The 22,514-nt window shown below is 52.0% G+C and overlaps 1 long non-coding RNA gene across 5 annotated transcripts; it reads left to right on the top strand.

Annotated features, from left to right (window-relative positions):
* Positions 1 to 30: 30 nt before the first annotated feature.
* Positions 31 to 21,618, top strand: LOC129466372 (uncharacterized). Of its 5 annotated transcripts, none has more exons than XR_010116631.1 (6): positions 55 to 575; positions 2,491 to 2,862; positions 14,479 to 14,654; positions 15,983 to 17,036; positions 18,197 to 20,548; positions 21,389 to 21,618. It is a non-coding gene; the product is annotated as an uncharacterized lncRNA (long non-coding RNA). The 5 variants fall into 5 exon arrangements; XR_008652141.2 differs by having other exon boundaries at positions 21,374 to 21,618; XR_010116630.1 differs by lacking the exons at positions 2,491 to 2,862; positions 14,479 to 14,654; positions 15,983 to 17,036; positions 18,197 to 20,548; positions 21,389 to 21,618 and adding exons at positions 1,023 to 1,192; positions 3,980 to 6,780 and having other exon boundaries at positions 31 to 575.
* Positions 21,619 to 22,514: the final 896 nt, after the last annotated feature.

Raw genomic sequence — 22,514 nt, 5'->3', positions numbered from 1 at the left:
CCCTCGTACCAATCGATCGACTTTCTAGTCGCAATTCTCTGTCTGTCCCTTGGCTCTGGGGAGAAAGGCGGGGGCTGTGACGTGGGGGCTGAGGAAGGGCTAAGGCGGGAGGGGCGCCTCATCCCTTCACCCTCCCTTTCGCTATGTGGGGGCCCTGAGCGCCGCCCCAGAAGAGGTCGAGGGAATGTTGTGGGCTGGGGCACACCGGCAGGGCAGAAACTGGAGAAAGCGAGAGACGTCGCCAGGCACCCAGGGACCTCTCCCTCCAGTTGCCCGGGCCCGCCCGGCCCTGCTCGCCACTCCCGCTATAGCGCCCACTCTGTCCCGGGCCGTCCCGCGCCAGCAGTGTAGCCCCCAGCCCGGGCGCCTGAACGCTCTCCCTCCGGATCGCTGCTCGGGTCCCCACTTTGGCGACCGTGCCCCCGAGTCCTGCTTCCCCGGGGCCTGCTCTAGATCAGGCGCCTGCGCCTTCAAGGGTACCCGGCCCACAAAGGCCGAGTTTGCACTCCTCCCGGAATCGTTTGAGAGGACAAACTTTTGAGAGGATGGAAATCTAGAGGAGCCGTCCGGAGCAGGTAAGCTGGGCCCCGGAGGGGTGCGATTCAGCCCGAGAACAATCTGTCTCTCCCCGTCCCTGTCTCTCTCTCCCCTTACCCCTGTTTCCCCTGCAGGCTGACACTAATCTGCCTTCCCCCGGAGAAATTTGGGCTGGGGTTGGGCTTCTGTCAGATGCATGGGGTCAGAGCAGCTTTCCTCCCCGAGTTTAGGGACTAAGGTGGTAGCTGGCAGGGGAGGGGGAGGGTTGCTTCCGAAACTGGGGATTGAGGGAAGGGTTAGGGGCCGAGAAACCCAGAGTCTGAGGGAGACGACTTCTTTCCTCAAACGCAACTTGGGGGAACTTCGGAAAAGTTTTTTGAGGGGAGATAGAGAAGGGAGCGGAGTTGAGGTTTCGAGGGCTAAAGTGGGAGAGAGGGTGCTCCGCTTCCCGTACTGAAGGAAGGATGTGTGTGCTTATTCCCCAGTCGGGACCGATTGCCAGCCTAGAAAAACCCAGCCGCGTCCCAAACCCGCTCACCCCAGCAGGCCCTTAGAGGCGCTTGGAGATCCCCAGACACGCCCCGCGGAAAGGGAAGGAAATGCCAGCCCGAGTTTCCGACTCTGCCGGGACGGGGCGGAGGATCCGCACGGAGAGGTACCCTGCTGTCCTGGGACCTTACGTTGATTCTAAGTTAGGAGTGATCTGAGAGAAGGAACAACTCCCAAAAATCTTTTTTTTTTTTTTTTTTTTTTTTCTGAATCCAGTTTGAGTCAGAGACCCATTTCCCTGAGATGGAGCCAAGCGAGTGCCCCCTCCCGCCTCCAGCACAATCTCCCGCTCTTCTCCAGTGAGGGCAAGGAAAAGGCCCCTGCTCTCCTCCCAGGGCTGAGATTTCCTCCCCCACCCAAGAGATGCCCCAGGAGGAAGGAATGGGGAGGCTCTTCAGAGGGCAGTCAAGAGCAGAGGGTGGGTTCAGAGGGCACAGCTGAACTTGGGGCCCAGGACAAGGCGGGAGGATGGGCCCAGGCAGGTGTAGAAGCTTCGGGGTGGCCTCGGGAAGTCGACGAGGGCAGAGGCCGCTGCAGGTGTTGGGGGGTACCCTGGAGCCCGGGGTGTTCCTGGGCGGGGAAGTCCAGCCAGGCGGCAAGGGTCTGCGCTGTGCCTTTAGTTTTTAGGTTGGGCTCCTCCTGGGGAGCCCCCGGCAGGAGGAGCCAGGCAAGTGGCAGAGGACACATTCGGACTCCTTGGAAAGGGCCAGGAAGCGATGTGGATCCCAGGAGAGAAAATTCCTACGTGGAACACGTGGTGTTCTGGCCCTTCCTGGGTAGACACCTCCAGAGGCCCCTTGGCCCTGCTTGGTCAGAAGCCACAAATCTGCCCAGGCCTTTGTTTTCGCTACTCCTGAAGTTTTTCTGCTGTAGCCCAGCAGCTGCCCTGGCACCTGCTCGGCATCTGCTCATTGGCAAGCCCCGGACGGAGTTGGACTGGCCTAGCTGAGAGGTTTAGGAGGGCTTCCGCTGGCACTGCCAATAGGGAGTTTGGCTTGGTCCCCCAAAAAAAGGGCCTTTGAGAGGGACGTGTCCAGGGGCAGACACAAAATCCACCAATACTCAAAACGAATGTAAACCCTTTTCTTTCCTCACATCTTGTGGCCCTTCACACCTCTGCGGTCCGGAGGATTTGGATGGAAGGCCTCATCCATCCCCAGTCCCAAAGCAAACGTGGGAGCCGGCTTGGGCGTCTTCTTGCAGGCTGGTGGGGCTTTGTGTGCTCTGAGAGAAGATGTCTGGTCCTCTGCCTACCCCACTCCCCTTTGATGAATGTGGTCCTTTTTCTCCTGCCTCTCCAATACTACCCCTCGCCCCACCTCCCCACCCCCAACCCAATCCCACAGATCTATGGGACTATCTCTCTTTTTCTCTTTCCTTGCTCCTCTTCCCCTTTCTTCTTAGGATTGATGGAGTGACAGCAGTTTGGCAAGGCTTCCCTAAGCCTGTAATAGGGAGCTGTGGACCCAGCCCTGACTTCTCAAGTAGGGGGAAACAGCTCTATTCCCGGGCCCTTGAGATTGAGTCTCAAGTTGAGAGGAGTTGAGAAAGAAATGCATGAAAGACGGCTGGGCTTACACAGGACAAAAACCTCTACTGGGGAGGGGCCAGTTTTATGCCTTGTGCCTACTGCCGAGAGGGAATTTAGAAACAAAGGAAGATAAGAAGAAGGCCTAGGGAAACAGCATAAAGGACTGGAAAAATTCAGAACAACAAAGAGAAGAGACTGGGAGAGAGGAAAAGATATGAAAAGGCCCTAACGCTGGAGACAGAAAGGTATTCTGGAAGGATGGCTGGGATAGCGATAACATGAAAGGAATATTGATAAAAAGCAGAAGGAAGAAGCAGGACTAGGTTTGTTTGGGTTTTTAATACTAGAGATAGTCTGGGGCCTGTTAAAATAGAAAAAAGAAGAAAAAAGATTAGAGATAAAGACAGAAAAGAAGAGAAAAGAAAAAATAGAGAGAGAAACAGAAAGCAAATCAAAGGAGAGAGCTAGAGAGTAAAAGAAAAAGGAAGGGAAAGAAAGGGAGGTATAAGTGAGAAAAAAGAAATGGAAGGGAGACAGAAAGATAGGTAGAAAAGGAGGAAAGACAGGGACAAGGGAAAGAAGCAAGGGCAGGGGAAGGAATGGAAGAAAAAGAGAAAGTGAAGGTAGAGCAGAAATGAAGCAAAAGAAGGAAGGAAAATGAGAAATGAAGATACAGTGAGATAAAGAAAGAATAAGGGGAGTGAGGGGAAGGGGGGTAGAGAGAGAGAGAAAGAGAAACACGAACTCAACTAGGGTTAACAGTTAACAGAAAGGAGATCCCGGTTCTTGAGGAGCATAGGGAGGAAAGAGGAGATGGAAGGTGAGCAGAAAGGCCAGTTGGGGCCACTCCCCGCTTCACCTTGGGCTGCGGAGGCCCTGACCACCACCACTTCGCCGTCTCCAGGGCCCAGCCCTGGGTGATGGCCGCCTGTGAACCGTGGGAGGCAGAGGCAGGGGCTGGCTGCCTGCATGCAGGCTTCTCGAAGCAGCTGAGCGAGCTGGAGTTCTTCCTGCAGCCCTACCTGCCCCCGACACAGCACGCCAAGCTGGACGCCGTTGAGGCTGTATGATATGCAGGTCCAGATCTGGTTCCAAAAGCCGCGCATGAAGTACAAGAGGCCAGTGAGGCAGGGACTGGTCGTGGATTCCCACCCTGGCGGCGCCTCTCCCGGGCTCAATCCTCTCACTCGAAGCCCCAAGCGCCTCCATTCCCACCCTACTGGCAGAGGCTGTCTGAAGACTGGGCAGCTTTGTTCTGGGCTCAGAGGTGCTTTGGTTCTGTGACCTTGGGACTGTTTGATCATTTGTTGTTGTTGTTTGTTGGTTGTTGGTTTGTTGGTTTGTTTGTTTGTTTGTTTTTAGATGGAGTCTCATCCTGTCGCCCAGGCTGGAATGCAGTGGCATGATCTCAGCTCACTGCAACCTTTACCTCGCTGGTTCAAGCCATTCTCGTGCCTCAGCCTTCTGAGTAGCTAGGATTACAGGCATGTGCCACCAAGCCCAGCTAATTTTTGTATTTTAAGTAGAGACGGGGTTTCACCATATTGGCCATATTGGTCTCGAACTCCTGACCTCAAGTGATCCACCCACCTCAGCCTCCCAAAGTGCTGGGATTACAGGCGTAAGCCGCTGTGCTCAGCGATCATTTGTTAAATGAGCCCTTTGCACTGGAGGGTTTTTGTGTAGTTTTGGTTAGCTTGCCTGAATATGTGCAAATGAGACAGGGATGAAGATAAGACCTAGTCCACTTTGCAAGGGTGGGAGGGGGGTGTGGGGGTGTAGGGGTTGGGAGGATGGGGGGCTGGGAGTGAGATCTTCATTTTCTTCCATTGGTGAGAAGAAAAATCTTCCTTCTTTGCTATCCTTATCTCCAACCCTGCCCCGGAAAACCACCTTTCAGGTCAAGGAGTTTCTCCATGCCAGGAGGGGTTGGATTCATCTGCAAAGAGCTTGGGAGGAGGTTTGCAAATCCTGGAAAAGCCAGAGAAAGGATCTCATACATGAAAGGGAAAGAAGACATTCCCTACCAGGGCAAGTGGACCTTAGGTCTGCAGTAGATTTCACTGAATTCACACACACAAAGAGATTAATTGGTAAGGTGACTTTAGATTCAGCTATAGAGAGGATCAACTTGAGGTTGCTGGGTATCTTTAGCCTGTTGGGCCTGCACTTCCCATGCCCTGCTCATGTGCTCTGGTTGATTCACAAGGTTTCTTAGAGCCAATTCCTTTGTCTCCCAAAAGTGGGATGGGGCAGGTCACTGAGGTCAGCCACTTCCTCCAAGGGCAGTGTATACCTTGAGGATGGGCTGGGGCACCACTAAACCACTGGCTAGAAAGGCATGTTCACAGTAAACCTTGCAGTGCTCTCTCAGGGAGGCCTCTGACAAGCACTGCCTAGCATTGCTCTTTAAGCTTTTCCTCCCCTCTTTTCTCTAGCTTCTCCCTCCCTTTATTTATCTTTCTCTCTCTCTTCCTTCCAACCTTTCTGATTTCTCTGTCTCCCTTTTCATCCAGTCCAAGTTCGGGATCTTGTACTATCTTTGTACTCCAGATGGCTCTGCTCTGAGCCCTTTAGGCCGGTTAATATGTACCCTGCCCTCAAGAGTTCATTATGTGGATGCAAATAGCAGGATTAGAAGATGGGGAGGGAGCAGCTGGGCACGGTGGCTCACACCTGTAATCCCAGCACTTTGGGAGGCCAGGGTGGAAAGAAAGCTTGAGCCCAGGAGTTCAAGACCAGCTTGGGCAACATGGCAAAACCATCTCTACAAAACATACAAAAATTACCCAGGCATGGTGGTGTGCACCTGTAGTCCCAGCTACTCGGGAGGCTGAGGTGGGAGGATGACTTGAGCCCAGGAGATGTAGGTTGTAGTGAGCTGAGATCGTGCCACTGCACTCCAGCCTGGGTGACAGAGCAAAACCCTGTCTCAAAAAAGAAAAAAAAAGATGAGGGGGAAAATGGGGAGTAAACTTTGCTAACCAGATGTGGGATGAATCAATTAGTTTTATGTATTAATCATGATTATGACCTTCACATCCCCTTAGCTCACCCCTAGACAATTCTTCCCCACTCCCAGCCATCTGCAAGCCACAGTCAGCCTGTCCCTGCTCCCGAAAATGGAATTGCTGATGCCCTCGAGGCTGTTACTCTCCCAGGGTGAGTGAGAGCGAGGTCAATGACGCCAGGTCGGAGCCTCAAACTCTTAAATAAGCAAAGCATATTTCCCTATTCCTGATGCAGTTAGGGGTCATCTATCCCTTGGAATGGAGAGGCTGGCGATTCTGGCTCTTGGCTATCTTTCCACAGAACACCCCTGATTAGCCAGGCCCACCGCCATCCACATCTGCTTGGCAAAGAAGGAAGGCAGCTTGTTCCAGACCTTGGTGAGCGGCTGCAGACTGCCTGCCTAGAACAGCCTCCTTACTCCAGCCTGGCAGGGAAGGAAGGAACCTGACTTGCTTCACAGGATCTGCAATCTCAGCCGGCAGAGCTGAGAGACGCAGTTGCATCCTGGAGCCTGATGCTAGAAGCAGCTTCTGTCTTTGGGTTCTTGCTGCCTCGGCTTCTGCTCTGTTCAGTTTGCTGTTGTGTTTTTCTCCCCCATGTTGGGGTGGTGGGGTACAGGGAAATAAAATGTTTTCTCCCAGGCCCCTAATCCTTCCCCATGCCTCCATCAGCCTCAAAGCTGCTGACAGTCATGAACTGCACCTTCCAGCCCTGCCCATAAGCTACTCAAAGCAAATTCAAATTCTCTTCTGGCCAGGAGGAAGGGCAGATGCTCCCTCCTTCCTCAAGCCTCCCTGGCTCATTGATCCATTTTGAGGGCATTTGGGGTTCAAAATTGAGACCAGATTGCTTCAGTTTGGATAAAATTAGCATTTCTTACCACACCAAGGCCACACCTGTTCTCCGGCCTCACAAACCAGTGAGGACGTAAAGGTTTGTTGAGGTGGAGGAACAGAAGCGAAATGAGCAATCTGCTCCATTTAGAAGTCAGTCGCTTCAGCTGTTCATTCCACTAATATTTATCTAGTACCTACTCTGTGCCAAGCATTGTCTCTACCTCAGTTTGCCACAAATATGAAAAAAAAATTCTTGCAACTGTGAGGCTTCAATGTGTTGTGGACCAATATACAAATAAACCAATGGAAAAGAAAGTGTGGTTGGGAGTCAGCTGATTTTCTTTTTTTTTTTTTTTTTTTTTTGAGACAGAGTCTCGCTCTGTCACCCAGGCTGGAGTGCAGTGGCGCGATCTCGGCTCACTGCAAGCTCCGCCTCCCGGGTTCACACCATTCTCCTGCCTCAGCCTCTCCGAGTAGCTGGGACAACAGGCACCCGCCACCACACCCGGCTAATTTTTTTTGTATTTTTAGTAGAGACGGGGTTTCACCGTGGTCTCGATCTCCTGACCTAGTGATCCGCCCGCCTCGGCCTCCCAAAGTGCTGGGATTACAAGCGTGAGCCACCGCGCCCGGCCTGGAGTCAGCTGATTTTCATTGCAGCTTTCCATGTGCTGGGTCTCAGACCCCTTGACTTCCCAGCTCCAGCTACCCAGCCCCAGCTGGTTGACAAGCAGGACTTCCCTGGGGCCCATTTGTTTTTCCCACTGGAAAAACGTTAGAATGGGAGCAAGAGGCCTGCGCTGGGATCAGCCGCCATGAAAGTCCTAAAATAAAGGGTTTGAGATGGGCAGCGGTGGGGCCCTCCAAAACATTGCTCCGTCAGAGGTGAAGGAGGGTAGGGGTGATGTGATATGTTTCTCCAGGTTGCAGAGCAGGTCTATGAGTTTGCCTTGGTGTAATCACGTGCCTGAAGGTGATCACAAGGGTGTGCATGTGTGAGCGAGCTGAAGGGGGGCAGATAAGTGTGCCTGTGCCAGGCTTGTGTACACCAGGCCCAGATGCCTGCACAAGTGCCAGTGTGTGTGTGGGGAGGGGGATAGAGGTGCCTGCAAATCTGAACATATCTCTCCATACATGAACCTCAGTGTATGTGAGAGTGTGTGTACCCGCTGAATTATTATAAAATTACACCGACCCTTACAGAAAATCCATAACAGCCTCGGCCTTTCTCCCCCAACCTCTCGACCTCTGGGGTGCCTGAGGAAAGAGTTGACCCGGTCACTGCCTCCCCCTAGTCAATGAGTCCCCCTCCATTAGCATAAAACATGAATCTGCTGGCAACTTGACAAATTATAACCAGCAGCCAGAGTTTTGCCAACTGGCTGGCTTGGGTGCTGTCTATTTATCATTGAAAATGGTAAATCATAAGAATCCAGATGACTTAATTATTCAAATCCACCCAGGACCCAAAGAAGCTGCAGGCCCGTCAGTCTCAGCCCTGGGCTCACAGAGAAGAGCGGGGGAAATGCTGTGAGCTTGTGAGCTGGAAGGAGCAGGTTCCATTGCCGCCTCTCCCCTACCCAGAGAGCAGGATTTTTCTCTGCAGCCCCTTCCCCTCCCTGCCGTCCTGCCCACCTTTCCAGCCAGAAGCCTAGCCAATTGTTTTGGTTGCTGGCCTCCCAAGGCTCTCCCTCACCCGCCTCCCGCTGCCCACCACCCACTCCTCAAGCTCAGCCAGTGTTTACCGGCCTCTCTTTGTGTGGATGTTAGCTCTTTCTCTCCGTTTCAGTGCCCTCATTTTTATTTCTTCTGTTTCTCCTATTCCTTTCACCATTTCTCTTCATCTCTCCTCTGCCCACTGATAGACACTGAGCCCTGCACATGGCCTCTCTGGTGGAGTTTTGCCTGCTCTCCTGGCCCCTTTGTCCTCACTGTCCCAGAGGTGCCAGCTCAGGATCCCATGCATACACACCCCACCCTTAACCCAGCGCTCTGAGTGCTAGAAGGCCTGAATTCACGTCTCTCTGCTGTGGGGCCATATGGAAACACACATGTCAATCAATAATACTGGGCCTGCCCCCACACCCCATACACACAACCTTTCTGTCCCTTTCTTCCGTGGATTTCTAACTACCATTATGCACAACTTGGGAGGTAGTGGCCAGGCTGTCAGAGATGCGCCCCGACCACTGAGGCAGTACTTCGTCTCAAGAAGGCCCATCCCTCACTCCCAGCATGGAACCACCTCAAGCCCCAGCAGAGGGATTGCTCAATGTGAGCTTTCCCAGAAGGAGAAGAAACCCGGTTTACAGAACAAGTCCTAGATCCAGAGGTCTGCACGCTGAGCTTCTGGGGGGCCCTTTGATGTTTGGGTCCTTTTATCTTTGTGTCCCTCACAGTCCAGCATAAATACGTCCTACTTTTTCTTGCAGTCCTGGACCCCATGAGAAATTTATGCCCTTCTAGACCCACAATGGCAGGTGGGAGGCACATATTCACAATGCTGATATTGCGTTGACCCCAGAGGGGAATGTGAGGAGCAAGGAGGTCGCCAGAGCCCCTCTGCTTGAATGGCATCCCGGTCTATTCTTTTGGAGGGCTTGCTTTACCTGCAAGGGCCCTGGAGGCTCCTCAGAGCCACTTCTGTGATGCTTGTCAACTTGGTTCTGGGATTCAGTTTGGCTTTGTCGGGGTGCATGTGTGTGAGCACGTGCACACCTTTCATGGATAACCTGGAGTCTTGGCATACTGACGGGTCGTGCCTGGCGGCGCGCATGCCTGCACAGGTGCACCAGTGCCCCGATGTGTATGTGGGTGGGTGTGTATGTGTGCATGAACACACACTTCCAGAAAGAGCCCTTGTGCTGAAACAATGAGTGACAATGTCCCCACCAACAGGACACCTGAGGAAACAGCCCTCCCCATTCCATTTTAAGGCCTCCGAACAATGTTGTTGTCAGTGAAATATTGGACTTGGCACATCATAAAACTTTAAAGAAGGAGCTACCTGTTTCTGCTACTGAAAGTAAGTTCTTCCTAGAGTCTAGCCTTCTCTTCTTCTTTCAGGGCGGAATATGAGCATAGTCAGAAATCTTGAGAGGGGGCTCCCTACTCCTCCAAGAGAACATACGTGACATATAGGGGGCCCTTCCACAGCCAGGCTCATCCCCACAGCTTAAACACTACATTCCCTCCCTCTTCCCTTCTTCCCCACCTTTCCAAGCCAGGGTGATATTTGACAAGGGCAGTGGCGAGGGGTGAAACTTGGGGCGGGTGGTTGGGGGAAGGATAAAGATTCAAAAGCAGGCCAAGCTGCTGGAAGGCAGGAGATCAATAAAGGGAGACAGATTGGAGACAGGTTTCTCTCACTATTTCCCCACCCCTCGCTGGCTCAGCGCCCCTGCCCCAGCTCCTGAAAGCAGGTGGAGGACAGAGCCAAGCACTGGCCTCTCCGTGCCCTTCTAACTCAAACAGGTTCCTAATCCCTGGGTAGAGGGTAAACAGCCTCTAAGCACGGCCAGGATTAACCACAGAAATGCCGCTAATGTATTTCGGGGCACTGCTCCCTGCCCCTACCCCCACCCTGTGTTACTAATTAGCCCAGCAGCAGGGAGAAGCTTGGGAGGAGCAGCTCAGAATGCCTTTGTGCAGGCTCTGAAAGCCCAGGTCTGGGCTCTGGACAGTGTCTCTGGTGCTAGACAAGCTGGGGTGGCAGAGGATTCCCGCTCCCTGCCCGCCACTCCTAAATCAGCTCAAAGGCAGACAGGGCTTTTTTTTCTCTGCGCCCTTCCTGAATCCCCCTGTCTCTCCTTTCCTGTTCACAGCTGGGAGGCAGGTGGGGGACAAGAGGGAGAGTGGAACTGGCTCTGGAAATCAAACGATGCAATAAAAAATTAATTGTCTAATTAAAACCATGAGGAAGCCCCTTGCCAGAGTTTGGCTCTGAGTCGTCAGGGCTATAAAGGGTGGGAAAATGAGTCTCAGCTCCTAATAAATTCCTGATTTGCAGCTTGGTCTATCAGCAAAGGAGCACTGAGCGTTCCACTGGCTAGGCCTCCTGGAGGTCGTTCCACCCTCTCTCTGCCCCAACCTGGCCATCACACCCAAAATCCCACACAAGCCCACAGTCAGGGTTTCCCCAAAAGGAGAGAAAAGGGGGACCCTCAGTCTCCCTGATCTGATGCTTATCCATTTCTTCCTGGTCTTTCCTCCAGAAAGGAAAGTTCTGGAAACTTCCTCAACCACAGAGTTCTTCTTTTAGGTTAACTAATAACTGTATGAACAAGTTTGCTATGTAGGTTCATTTTGACCTCAGCTCTTCCACTTTTGTGAAAAGTATAACTTATGAACTGATTTATGATTCCCTCTCTTAGATCTTAGTGCTGATTTTTGCAGGTGAATGACAGAGAACCAAGCTAAGAAATTAATCTGCCCTCTAAAAGAGGGCTGTGCACCCTGCCCAGTTGACCAAATCCTCTGGAAGAATGAACACAGAGCTAGTCCAGAAAGGAGTGCAGAGTTAGGCAACTCTCACGGGCAGATGGATGCCCAAACCTTCTCCCTGAATCACTGAACCATTTCTTCACTTGGGTCTGCCTGTGTAGACACAGCCTCCATGCCTCTATTCCCTCCCTTTCTTGGCAAAAGCAAATGCATTATACATCATCAGAGGTATTAATTCACAATAGCAGCGGGAGGAGGTAGTTAGCATACTGCCTTCAACATCATATTACATTATTTTATTATACAGAATACAATACGAACTCTATATCTGTGATTAGCTTCTTTAAACAAACATGGCAGAACAAACAAGGGTTGCCCTTCAAAACAGTCACCTGCAGAGAACATACACTCATTCCTTATGTGCCTCTATTGATTAAAACATACCTGCAGTCTCCTTTCAAAACTGACTTCAGAGCCAGTTTACAAAGAATTCAAGGCAATCATTATTAACTGATTTTTTTGGGTGGGGGCAGGGGCTGACTGATTCCAAAAAAGCAAAGCATAAAGATTTACCACCAATAAGGACGATCAAAAAACTGAGTCACACACCCTGAAGACAATTCCAAAAGAAGGCTGCAAAAACTTGTGTCACTGCAACCTTGTTGAAATAAGGGGGTCTCCCCACAAGGTGACTACTTGCAGGCAGCGGTGCCCGTCAGAACCAGTTCTCCATAGCCACATCTGGAGCACATTACTCATCACTCCTGATGATCCTTCTTTCGTTCATCTGGTTGTTATTTTTCATCCTAAACAATGGACTAAGCTTTCCCTAAGAAGGAGAAAAAAGAAGAAAACAAATTCCTGACCTCTATCTAGGTCAGGTTCCCATTTCTGATTTCAGCAAGTTGCCATGCACAAGTGTAGCCATCATGGCTGGGCCATTCTGCCTCTAAGATCCGCAGACCTAGAGACTGGAGTGTAGACTGCTTCTGTTTCACCTCATTGTTGTTATCTTTGTTTGTTTGTTTGGGGGAGTTTTCTTTGAGGCAGGGTCTTGCTCTGCCACCCAGGCTGGAGTGCAGTGGCACGATCATGGCTCACTTCGGCCTTGACCTCCTGGGTTCAAGTAATCCTCCACCTCAGCCTCCCAAGTAGCTGGGACTACAGGCACACACCACCATGCCTGGCTAATTTATTTTTTATTTTTTGTAGAGATGGTGTCTCCCTATGTTGTTGAGGCTGGTCTCAAACTCCTGGCCTCAAGCAATTCTCCCACCTCAGCCTCCCAAAGTATTGGGATTACAGGCATGAGCTACTGCCTCACCTCGTATTAACTGCCTACCTATTAAATGCCAGGCCCCACTAGGTGCTTACATATGGGTTATCTTTTCCAATCCAGGGATTTTAAGACTGTTTTCCTTCCCTGATGATGGACTTTTGTCGTTTCTAATCTAGCCCAAGACCACGCACTGCTCCATGGTTCTGTTGCTCCAGGAGACAGCTCCCATTCCTGGTGCCACTTTCATGAGGACTTAACTTTGGAAATCGTTTTGCCCATCTCTCTCTGTCTCTGGGCAAAGTCTTACTTGAATATTGCTAGTTCTCATGTTGACCGGCTTGGGCTTCTAAACAGAACCCTGACCCCAAAAGGGCATCATGGTGACCCATAGTTGCACAACTCCCTGGGGTGGGGGGGGCATCTTACACATTGAATTCTATGTGAATGGCACCACCTAGAGTTGTGCTCCAGGAATGCAGTGAATGGTGCTCTCTGGAGCTCAGCAATCCTGCCACACCCTACCACCCAGAGATGCCTGGTGATCAAGTCAGCCTCACGCAGCATTCAAGGATGAAAAACCTAGGTTTTGACAACTAAGGTGTCAATATCTCAGCCCCCCAAAAAAGGGAGTGGAGATCCTCTCCACCTCATTGACTGCTGAGAGATCCCTGCTTAGCACACAGCTCACCAATCTTCTCTCCATCAACTTCAAAGTCCCCTCCAGCCTCAGGGAGGCCCCCAAGGGTATGAAGCAAAGCTGGTTTGATCTGAGCTTGGTGTTAGGTGGTGTCACCCCAGCACAGCTCAGGCTAGGCCTAGAACTCACAGTGAGACCAAAGACTCTATCTTGGGAAGGGATGTGAGTGGGGACTGGAGGGGTGGGTACAATCTTCAGAGCATACTATATTGTTTACCATAGCCCAGGTCCCTCCTAGACACAAGGCCTGCCAGGCTTACACCTGGGTCTTCCCTAGCAGGCAAAGCTGTTTTGCCTGCTCACCCTCTGTCAAGTTTATCCCACATGCACATCCTCATTCATCCTCTGCCTAGCCCTTCCTTCCCCTTCTCTCAGCTCCTTTCCTATTTTCCTCTCCCAGAGACTCTGAATAAAACCCTCTGACCGCTGTAATCGCCACAACATTCCCCTTGAGCACTGATTCTCTCAGCTGACAAAGCCCTTCACGCCCTGTGTCACCAGGACAGGAGCTTCTAATGTGTCCTATTCACCCCCTTATGTCAGAACATCCCTGACTCAACAGCTCATGGAAGCTCAGCCCTCAGAGCCCCAGACAAAGCTACCACATGGAAGACTGAGGTACCAGCACTCACAGAGAGGGTCATCTGGTCCACAGCCAACCCATCTTTACTGAAGTCTTCCTTCATGCTAGGCACTGTGGGCCATAGAAACAGTAGGAGTAATCTGGCCCCAAACAGCATTTGGTCTCATGTGACAAAAAAGAGACACATCCATCCCAGATTTAAAAATAAGAATAGGGGCCATGCCTGGTGGCTCATACCTGCAATCCCAGTACTTTGGGAGGCCAAAGTAGGAGGATCTCTTGAGGCCAGAAGTTTGAGACTAACCTTGGCAACACGGTGAGACCTTGTTTCTACAAAAGAAATTTTAAAAATTAGTGGGGTGTGGTAGCTCATGCATGTAATCCCAGCACTTTGGGAGGCTGAGGTGGGTGGATCACTTGAGGTCAGGAGTTTGAGACCAGCCTGACCAAAATGGTGAAACCTCATCTCTACAAAAAATACAAAAATTAACCAGGCATGGTGGTGGGCACCTGTAATCCTAGTCCCAGCTACTCGGGAGGCTGAGGCAGGAGAATCACTTGAACCTGGGAGGCAGAGGTTGCAGAGAGCCGAGACCATGCCACTGCACCCCAGCCTGGGCGACAGAGCAAAAGTCAGTCTCAACAAAAAGAAAAAAAATTAGCTGAGTGTGATGGTGAGTGCCTGTAGTCCTAGCTATGGGAGGCTGAGGCAGGAGGATCACTCGAGCCCACTAGAGGCTGCAGTGAGCTGTGATTGTACCACTGCACTCCAGCCTGGGCGACAGAGCAAGACCCTGTCTCTAATAAATAAATATCTGACCATGAAGGTGAGCCTTATGGACAATAAGTTTCAGGGGCAGAAGAAAGTGCTGTCACTGAGGGTCCTCCCAGGAGACGCCCAGAGGCGGTCAGATAGGAGCTATCCTTGCAGTTTTAGAAAGGCTGAGAGCCCATCAGAGGCCTCCAGGCTGCTAAAGAACCATCATGTGGGTTGTCCTTTGTTTCCCCCAGAACATTGGTCATGGGAGGAATGGGCTCCAGCAGCAGCACCTAGCATCATCAAGCACCTGCTCTCTGCCAGGCACTGTGCTGGGCACTAGGAACACAGAGAAGAGCAAGGAGGTCCATGTCATCAAGGCACTGACAGTCTGGATGGGAAAAGAAACCACAGATCTTTACAAAGCAAGGTGAAAAGAACCAAGACTATAGGTACACCCAGGGCACCACGGGAGCACCATGCACACACCTAAACCTCCCTGGGAAGGGAAAGGAAAGGGTCATGGAAGTCTCCCTGAAGGGGAGGAGTATGGAAACTAAAAGCAAAATTATATGCAAATGGGGCCCCTTTATTCTCCCCAAACTCCTCCCAACTAAAGGTGACCTTCCACCCCAACAATAAATCCTTAGCTTCTTAAACTAAGGTTACAGTGGGGTGTCAACACCCCAACCAACTCTCACTCATCCTCAAATGATCCAAATCTGAACTGGGATTCCAGCCAGATATGGGGTGCCTCCCTAACCCATGTGCCCCACAGTCGATCCCACCCTGCCAGCATCATGACCAGACACTCTCTGATTCCTCAGACAGGACAGAGCATGGGGAACAGGGAGGCGAGCGCCTACTGTCTCCTGGAATTCACATACCCTACAGCCTTCCTCTTTCACAGCCCTGTGTGTGGAAGATGCCCCTGTTCCCCACCGTTCTCCATCTGTGATCCGGCTCCTGCCCTCCTCCTGCTACAGCTGCTCCTCCTCCCCCCTTGGAAGAGTGCACCCTCCCCTCAGCTTTCCCTCCAAAGAGGCCAGAGCAGGAGGGAGGCTGCATATGGCCCCATTTTCCTCGGCCTGGGTAGGCTATTTTGGAAGCGAGAACCCCCCTTGCCCTTTCCTCCCCTCTGGGAAGAACCGTCCCTCCCCTCTCCACATTCCCCAGAAGTTCTCAGACTGAGATCCGCCCTACGTGCAGTTATGTGGTGAAATCACTGCTTTCCTCCCCCCGGAGGCGCCAAAGCTTGGAAGGGAGGGTACTCAAACCTTTGATGTAGGCACATTTCAGAAGGCCCACCTGTCCCCTCTCTCCCCAGCCCCCAGCCTGAAAGGCTGGAGCCCCTCATCACAGCTTTCCTGCCTGGATCAGCTGGGGGTAAGATCAGGTCACACACACTCTCTCCCGCTGGGGGCAATCAGGCCCAACCACACTCGGGGACATCTGTCTCCAGCAAATAGGAGGCAATCTCAAATTTGAGGGGTTCTGTGACACTTAAAAGCTTCAAGCAGGAAGGTCTGCAATTTCTCTCGGACCAGGGCCTGTGGGGAGGGTCGCTCAGAAACCCTCGTTTGATGTTGCGCTTTCATGGCTGTGGTTTGATCCAGATGTTCCCCAATTGTGGGATTTTCTCTTTGGGAGGGAGGGGCCCTTGGCTATGAAGACATTTCCATCATGTGCACATTTGGATCTGGGCCTGCTGGGCGGGGGTGCTCTTCCAGCTCTCACTAACTCCACCCTTCCCCCTAGGATCATATCCTTTCCCTTCACATCCAGAGAAGAGAAGAGGATCCATAAGGGGGCATTCCCAGCTCCTTGATGGTTTGCTGTGTGACTGTCCAAAAATGTCTCTACATCTCTGTTCTTCTGGCACTATAAGCTGAAGTTGGTTCCCAAAGATGGTTCCCAGGTCACGGGAAGAATAGGAGAGGGAATTTCAGAACCAAATTTCTGTCTAAGAAAGAAACAATTATCTAAGAAATTGTAAGTGGAATTGGACTGAACGTGGATGAGTCAGGGCTCTTGAAAAAGAAAGTGGCTATCCCTCTTTTGAGTCAGTTCTGCAAGAGTGGACAGAAACTTTTCCAGACTCCCAGGCCTCTCTGCTCCCTCAGAGCTTGAAAAGATTAAAGTCATTCCTCCTCAAGGTCTTCACTGAAACCCTGGAAATCTTTTCTTCGATTTTAAGAGATTACAGTTCTTCCCATTGTCCAGCCTCAGTCACTACTTGCTGTAGCATGAGGTGGCTTCCCTGGAAGAAAGTGTACCAGTCCCGCTCATTGGTCCTCTAAGACCTCCCGACATTCCTCAAGACACTTCTGCCTCATGATGTCAGAAGAAGGGCTGTCAAATAGATTTTAAAACCCCAGGCTCGGCCAGGCGCGGTGGCTCACGCTTGTAATCCCAGCACTTTGGGGGATCACGAGGGCAGGAGATCGAGACCATCCTGGCTAACACGATGAAACCCTGTCTCTAATAAAAATGCAAAAAATTAACTGGGCATCCTGGCAGACGCCTGTAGTCCCAGCTACTCGGGAGGCTGAGGCAGGAGAATGGCGCGAACCCAGGAGGCGGAGCTTGCAGTGAGCCGAGATCACACCACTGCCTGGCCAACAGAGCGAGACTCCATCTCAAAAAAAACGACTTGGCTCCTCACCTGTATTGTGGGAATCCCGGCTTAAATTTGACACGTGGATGTTGAGCAATAGAGGACAGACAAACAAAGGAATCTCCAAACCCTGCAGGACCCAAGGCAGCAGCCCACGAGTGGATCCTAAAGGATTTTCATCAGCCGCACGTCTGGGTAAGTGGGCTTTTTTTAGGGGGAGGAGAGAAGCAGCCTGGGATGCTTCTTACAGGAAGAGGAGTTTCAGAGGAGACAAGAAAGGTTAGGAGCCACTGAGTGGGTGAGGAGGGCCCAGCCCAAGAGGCTGGCGACAACCACGAGAGGCGGGCCAATGGGAGAAGAGGGCACTGTTCCTCAGTGGACTAGGTAGAAGGAGGGGTTGGAGAGAGGTGGGCGCAAGGAAGGAAGGGGGAGGATGGGGAGCTCCCCGTGGCTGTCTCACCTGAAGAATTTGAGCAGCTGTTCCCAGCTCCCCCTTGCTCTGTGTAACATCAAGCAAATGCACGTTGGGGGATCAGCTTTTCCTCTGAGGACCTCAGGGCCAGTTCTCAGGCCTCCTCCTCCCTGTGGACTTTAATCCAGTCCAGCACAGATGGGTCAGGTCATGATGGTGATAGGCGTGGTAGCATTGGGTCTCCCTGGCTTGAATTTTTTCTTATTCCCCCATGTCCTCTCCTTCTTAGGCAATAATTTATCCTTTTGCATGGTCTTACATACCCCACATGTCTATAGCTCAGAGAACTAAGAAGCACTCCATCATTCTTAAGTTGGGCCTTGCCACCTGCAGGCCCCTCCCCTCCCACACTTACCTTCACACGACTGGGGCAAGTGGTTAGCTTCCCCACGGCCCCCCCAGCCCCTCTCCTCTCCACGACACCCTTCTTATCTTTCTGACTACAATTAGAGCCTCCTCTCCCTGTAGGGGAATGAGAGGGACAAGGTCAAGGATCCTCACAACTCGATAACAGCTGTAGAGCCTCACCTATCCTGTGCACTCACAGTGACTCCATGCAGGGGACCAGCAACGAGGGGAAAGGGAGTGGGAGTTAGTGTGGGGACAGGGGAGAATCCGGCTTCGGGATTCCCTGCCTGGTCTAGTCTGGTCTGGGAGCAGGGCAGATGCTCAACAAGGCATCCCAGGTCTCGGGGAGCAGCTGGCAGTGGTGAGACACCAGCTCTCTCAGGGCACGTGAAAGTTCATGTTTCTCCTCCCTCTCCTCTCTCCCTCCCACTCTTCATGACTGGATCCAGGGAAGGACACACCTGTCACAAGTACTGCCCTCATCTCTCCCTGTAACTCCACCTCCACCCCCCATACCCACTTTATCCCTCTGCAGGATAACTAGAGCCTGACCCACATTCTCTACTCCAGAGACAGACAGACCTGTTCCCCAACTTCCAGTGGTGCTGCTCATGGAGACGCTGAGATGGGACCCAAAGACCTGCTCCCGTCTTCTCTCCTGAGAGGCTTGCAGAAGCCCCTTTCTCAGAGTCACCCCTCCCAGGCTGAGGTGAAGAAGCTGAAAAGGGAAGGGCCATAATGCTAAGGCTGGGGCAGGGGACAGCGGCACCCTCCATGCACTCTCCTGATTAGTGCAGGTAAACATAAGGGTTTCCCCCAAATGCGAGGGTTCTCCTTCTGTGCCATGGAAGGCCCCACCAGCACCTGCTGCCCCTCCTGTTCGTCCTCCCTCTCTTCAGCCCCACAATTAACAAGAGCAAGTTGTTGAGGCAAGCTCTACCCCAGGCCTGCGTTAAGAAATTTGGATGGGATAGGCCGGGCGCGGTGGCTCACGCCTGTAATCCCAGCACTTTGGGAGGCCGAGAAGGGCGGATCACGAGGTCAGGAGATTGAGACTGTCCTGGCTAACATGGTGAAACCCCGTCTTTACCAAAAATACAAAAAATTAGCCGGGCATTGTGGTGAGCGCCTGTAGTCCCAGCTACTTAGGAGGCTGAGGCAGGAGAATGGAGTGAACCTGGGAGGCGGAGGTTGCAGTGAGTCAAGATCGCACCACTGCACTCCAGCCTGGGCGACAGATCAAGACTCCATCTCAAAAAAAAAAAAAAAAAAGAAAGAAAGAAAGAAATTTGGGTGGGAGAGTAGAAGTAAGAGACATTTCCTTAGTGTTTACTGCAAACCCCGCCAGGCTAGAGGTGCCATAATCTGCCCTGTATCAGATCCAGAGAGTCATCCCACCAAAACCCCCCAGGATGTATGTGAGACCACCGGAATCATTGGCACTGGCAAATAAGAAGATGGCCAGTAAGCAATCAACACTGAGTGCCCACTGCGTGCTTGGCACTGGGCCAGACTCTGCTGCGGGAGACTGGGGGAAAGGCCCATTTCACTGGTCTTGCGTTCTACATACCATGTTAGGCCAGAGAGGTACATAATAAAAATACTGGAGACTCTCATGCTTGAGTATAATCCTATAATCTTATTCCCACTCCCATTCAGATGTGTGGTCATATATGAATGTCAAGCACACAAGCTAGACAGAAGAAAGAACTTCCCTAGGTTGTCAGTGCTGTAGAGTAAAATCATCAGACTCGAAGGCTTCATTCTTGGAAGGTGATGAACCGGGAGAGCCCACGCTTTGCTGGGCCAGGAGTAAAGTAAGGCTCCTGTCTGAAGACAGGGGGATGGTTGAGATGACACAAGATGCTACCCAGGAAAAGGCAGAGAGGTAAAGTTTCCAGTAGATGGGCATGAGGAGGAGGGACAGATGGATGGAGGGATGGAGGGGTGCAGGGAGCAGTGCTGGAGAGATGAATGGTCTTGGCTGGACTGATGGGCGAGGCCAAGATAGATGGATGGCGGCTGAGGTTTGTTTACTGGCAGCCCCCAGCCCGCCATCACCCAGGGGAGAGGAATGGTGGCTGGCACATCAGAGGGCTCTTAGGGAAGCTCATGGAGATGATTTAGATGGGAATGAATCAGCTCCATATGGATTAAGTGTCCCCGCAAATCCCAGGATCTTACAGATGAGGGGACGGGGCAAGGGCACTGAGGGGAGGGGAGAGAGTGGGGAAGCAGCGTGGAGCTGGTGCAGGGAAACACAGTCCTGGAGCCAGGGGAAGGGCACCCTCAGAGGGCATGGGGCAGGTCAGCCTGGCACAGATGCAGCCCCTGCCTTGGTCTGTTGATACCATTATTCCTCTTGCGTGGTACCAAGCTTTAGGAAAAGGCCGCTTTCTCCACACCAAACCATCTGTTGGAGTGTCCTTTCTGAGTCAGTTTTGGTCTGTCTCCTCTTGCCTCTGTCTCTTGTTCTGTCTACATCTTCATCTGTCTTTCGTCTTCATTTTTCTGTCCCTCTCACTACCTAGCCTTGTCTGTGTTTCTGTCTCTCTCCTTCCGCACTCCTCCGCCACGTCTTTCCGTCTCTTTCTCTAGAGGTATAAATGGTACAGGGATGCTGCCAGTTTCTCTGAACTTCAGCCTTAGCTCTGCCCTCCTCTCCAGGGGTCAGGTCTAATGCCTCCCTCCCTCTGTACTGTTCTCTCACGCAGACCACAAGTTTGGAGGTGGTCAACAGAACAGGGAAGGTGGTCAGAAAAGTGACTTTTTGGCTACAGAAAGTTATTTGTGTTCCTCTCTGCCACCCTGCCCTCGTGCCTTCAGCTGTCCCTTCTCCCGGTGCCAGAGGAGGCTTGGATTGAGCACCCATGCTCTATGGACAACAGTGAGTTGAGCAGACCTTAACATCATTCCCGGGAAGGCAACAGGTCATCTGCTGGCTGGGGTTATCAAAGGCCCCATCTCTTACTCCTCTCCCATGCCCCAAAGTGAAGAGCCCCAGAGCAGGCTGTGGTTATGAAGCTGGCTGCCATGTGGGCGACCTGGAGTCGGAGCACAGGGCAGTCACATATGACAATTGGTTGAAATATCACAGCCACTCTCCCCCCACCCCCACTGGTGATCTATGGGCTGCGTGCCCTGTAAAAATTATTTATCGGGGCCTCAGAGTGTCCTGATTTAGTGCCGCTGCCTCTGGGGCCTTGGGGCCTGCCTGTCCGCCAGAGTCTAAGCGTTAAACGACGCTAAAAAGTTAAACAGCCAACGTTGGGGGCTCACTCGAGGAGGTGCCATAAAGCTGTCGGAGCTGCTTAAATCAGGAGCGAGGATTCCCTGGGACATCTTCTCTCCATATGCTGCAAGCCAAGAAGGCTCTCCTTACCCCTCTGCCACTCACCCATACCCAGGAGCCCACAGAGGGCAGGGGACACGTGGGCTGGGGGCCTGGGACAGAGCCCGAAAGGAGGCCACGGATGACCTCCTCTGCAGGGCTTTCTCCAGCAGAACAGGGGCCGTGGCTCAAGAGTGTAGGGGTCATGTTGTCCAGCTCACCAACTCTGGGCAGGAGTCTCCTTGTTCAGGTCCAGTTTTTAGAGACTTCCAGCAAAAGGCAATGCCAAAGTCTCTCCCAGGGGCCCCTGGGGAGAAGTTGTTTCCCAAGTCTGTCTCACTTCAATCCATGCTTCTGTGTGTTGAATCCACTGGAACTCAGTGTCTTCCCACTCAGGTTTGGAGAGGCTGTTCTGTCCACACCAGCCTGTAACTTCTTGCCTCCTTTCACCCCTCCACACCCACTTGCATGGCTCTCTGAGGAACAGAGCCCCACCCTTCCATCACCACCCTCCACCAACGCACCCCTGGGTGCTGGCATAATACGCAAGCTTCACAGATGGCTTTTCTCAGCTGAAGCCCAGTCCCTGCTGCCACCACCCGGCCGCCAAGCAAGAGGGAAGGTGGGTCTCCGCATGCTGCCTATCACACCTTCTTTCAGCAGCAATAAAACTCACTCTTAAAACCTCCGTTTGGGTCCCTAATATTTGCCTGGCTATATATCTCCGATGATATATGGACAGAAATTGCTCATAAAAGGCTATAAAACCTCTTAGTCAAGCTGGGGAGGAGGCGCATGAGGGTGGGAATGGCCCAGGCTGCAAGAGGATTGGAAGCTGAGCCACTCCGCTGAGCACCCCAAACTCAACTCTAGATTCCAGGGACCAGTGGCTGGGTGTGGGGCCTTGGCAAGGGTGGAGGAAGAAGACCCAGAGGAAGATCTTCAAGCCTCTCATGTATTATGGGCCTGTCTTACCTGGGTGCTCCAGGCATGTGCTGTGTGGCCTTGGGCAAGTCACTCAGCCACTCTGTACTATGGTTTCCATCACTAACATGAGGATAATGACACCTACCCAGGCTCCCTCATTAAGTTGTCATGACAATCAAATGAGAAAACATACAAATAATTTATCAATGCTTTGTAAAGTAGAGAGGTTGCATATATCAGGTGCTACCTCCAGATGGGCACAGTGCATCTTGAAGGCGTACTATGTGCTGGATACTTTACTTATCTCTAATCCTGACAACACCTGCCATGTAGGTATTACTGTCATTATGTTGCAGACAAAAACCCTGAGGTTCAGAGAGGTGTTCTCACGTAGTCAGTGCCAGAGATAGAAGTCAAACCCAGGCCTGACTCCAAAGCATCAGAATGAAATCCTGGCAACAGGAGGGATAACAGGTAAGACACTGGGGGGACTTCCAAACAGGGCAGGAAGATGGCTGAAGGAGGCCTTCTGTCCCTGGTCTCGCCTCCCCAGAGTGCAGACCTGTCTCTCTAAGAGAGTTGAGTGGTTCCCCTC

Source organism: Symphalangus syndactylus, chromosome 17, assembly GCF_028878055.3.
Source record: "Symphalangus syndactylus isolate Jambi chromosome 17, NHGRI_mSymSyn1-v2.1_pri, whole genome shotgun sequence".
Taxonomy (NCBI): domain Eukaryota; kingdom Metazoa; phylum Chordata; class Mammalia; order Primates; family Hylobatidae; genus Symphalangus; species Symphalangus syndactylus.
This window is presented reverse-complemented; position numbering and strand designations above follow the sequence as displayed.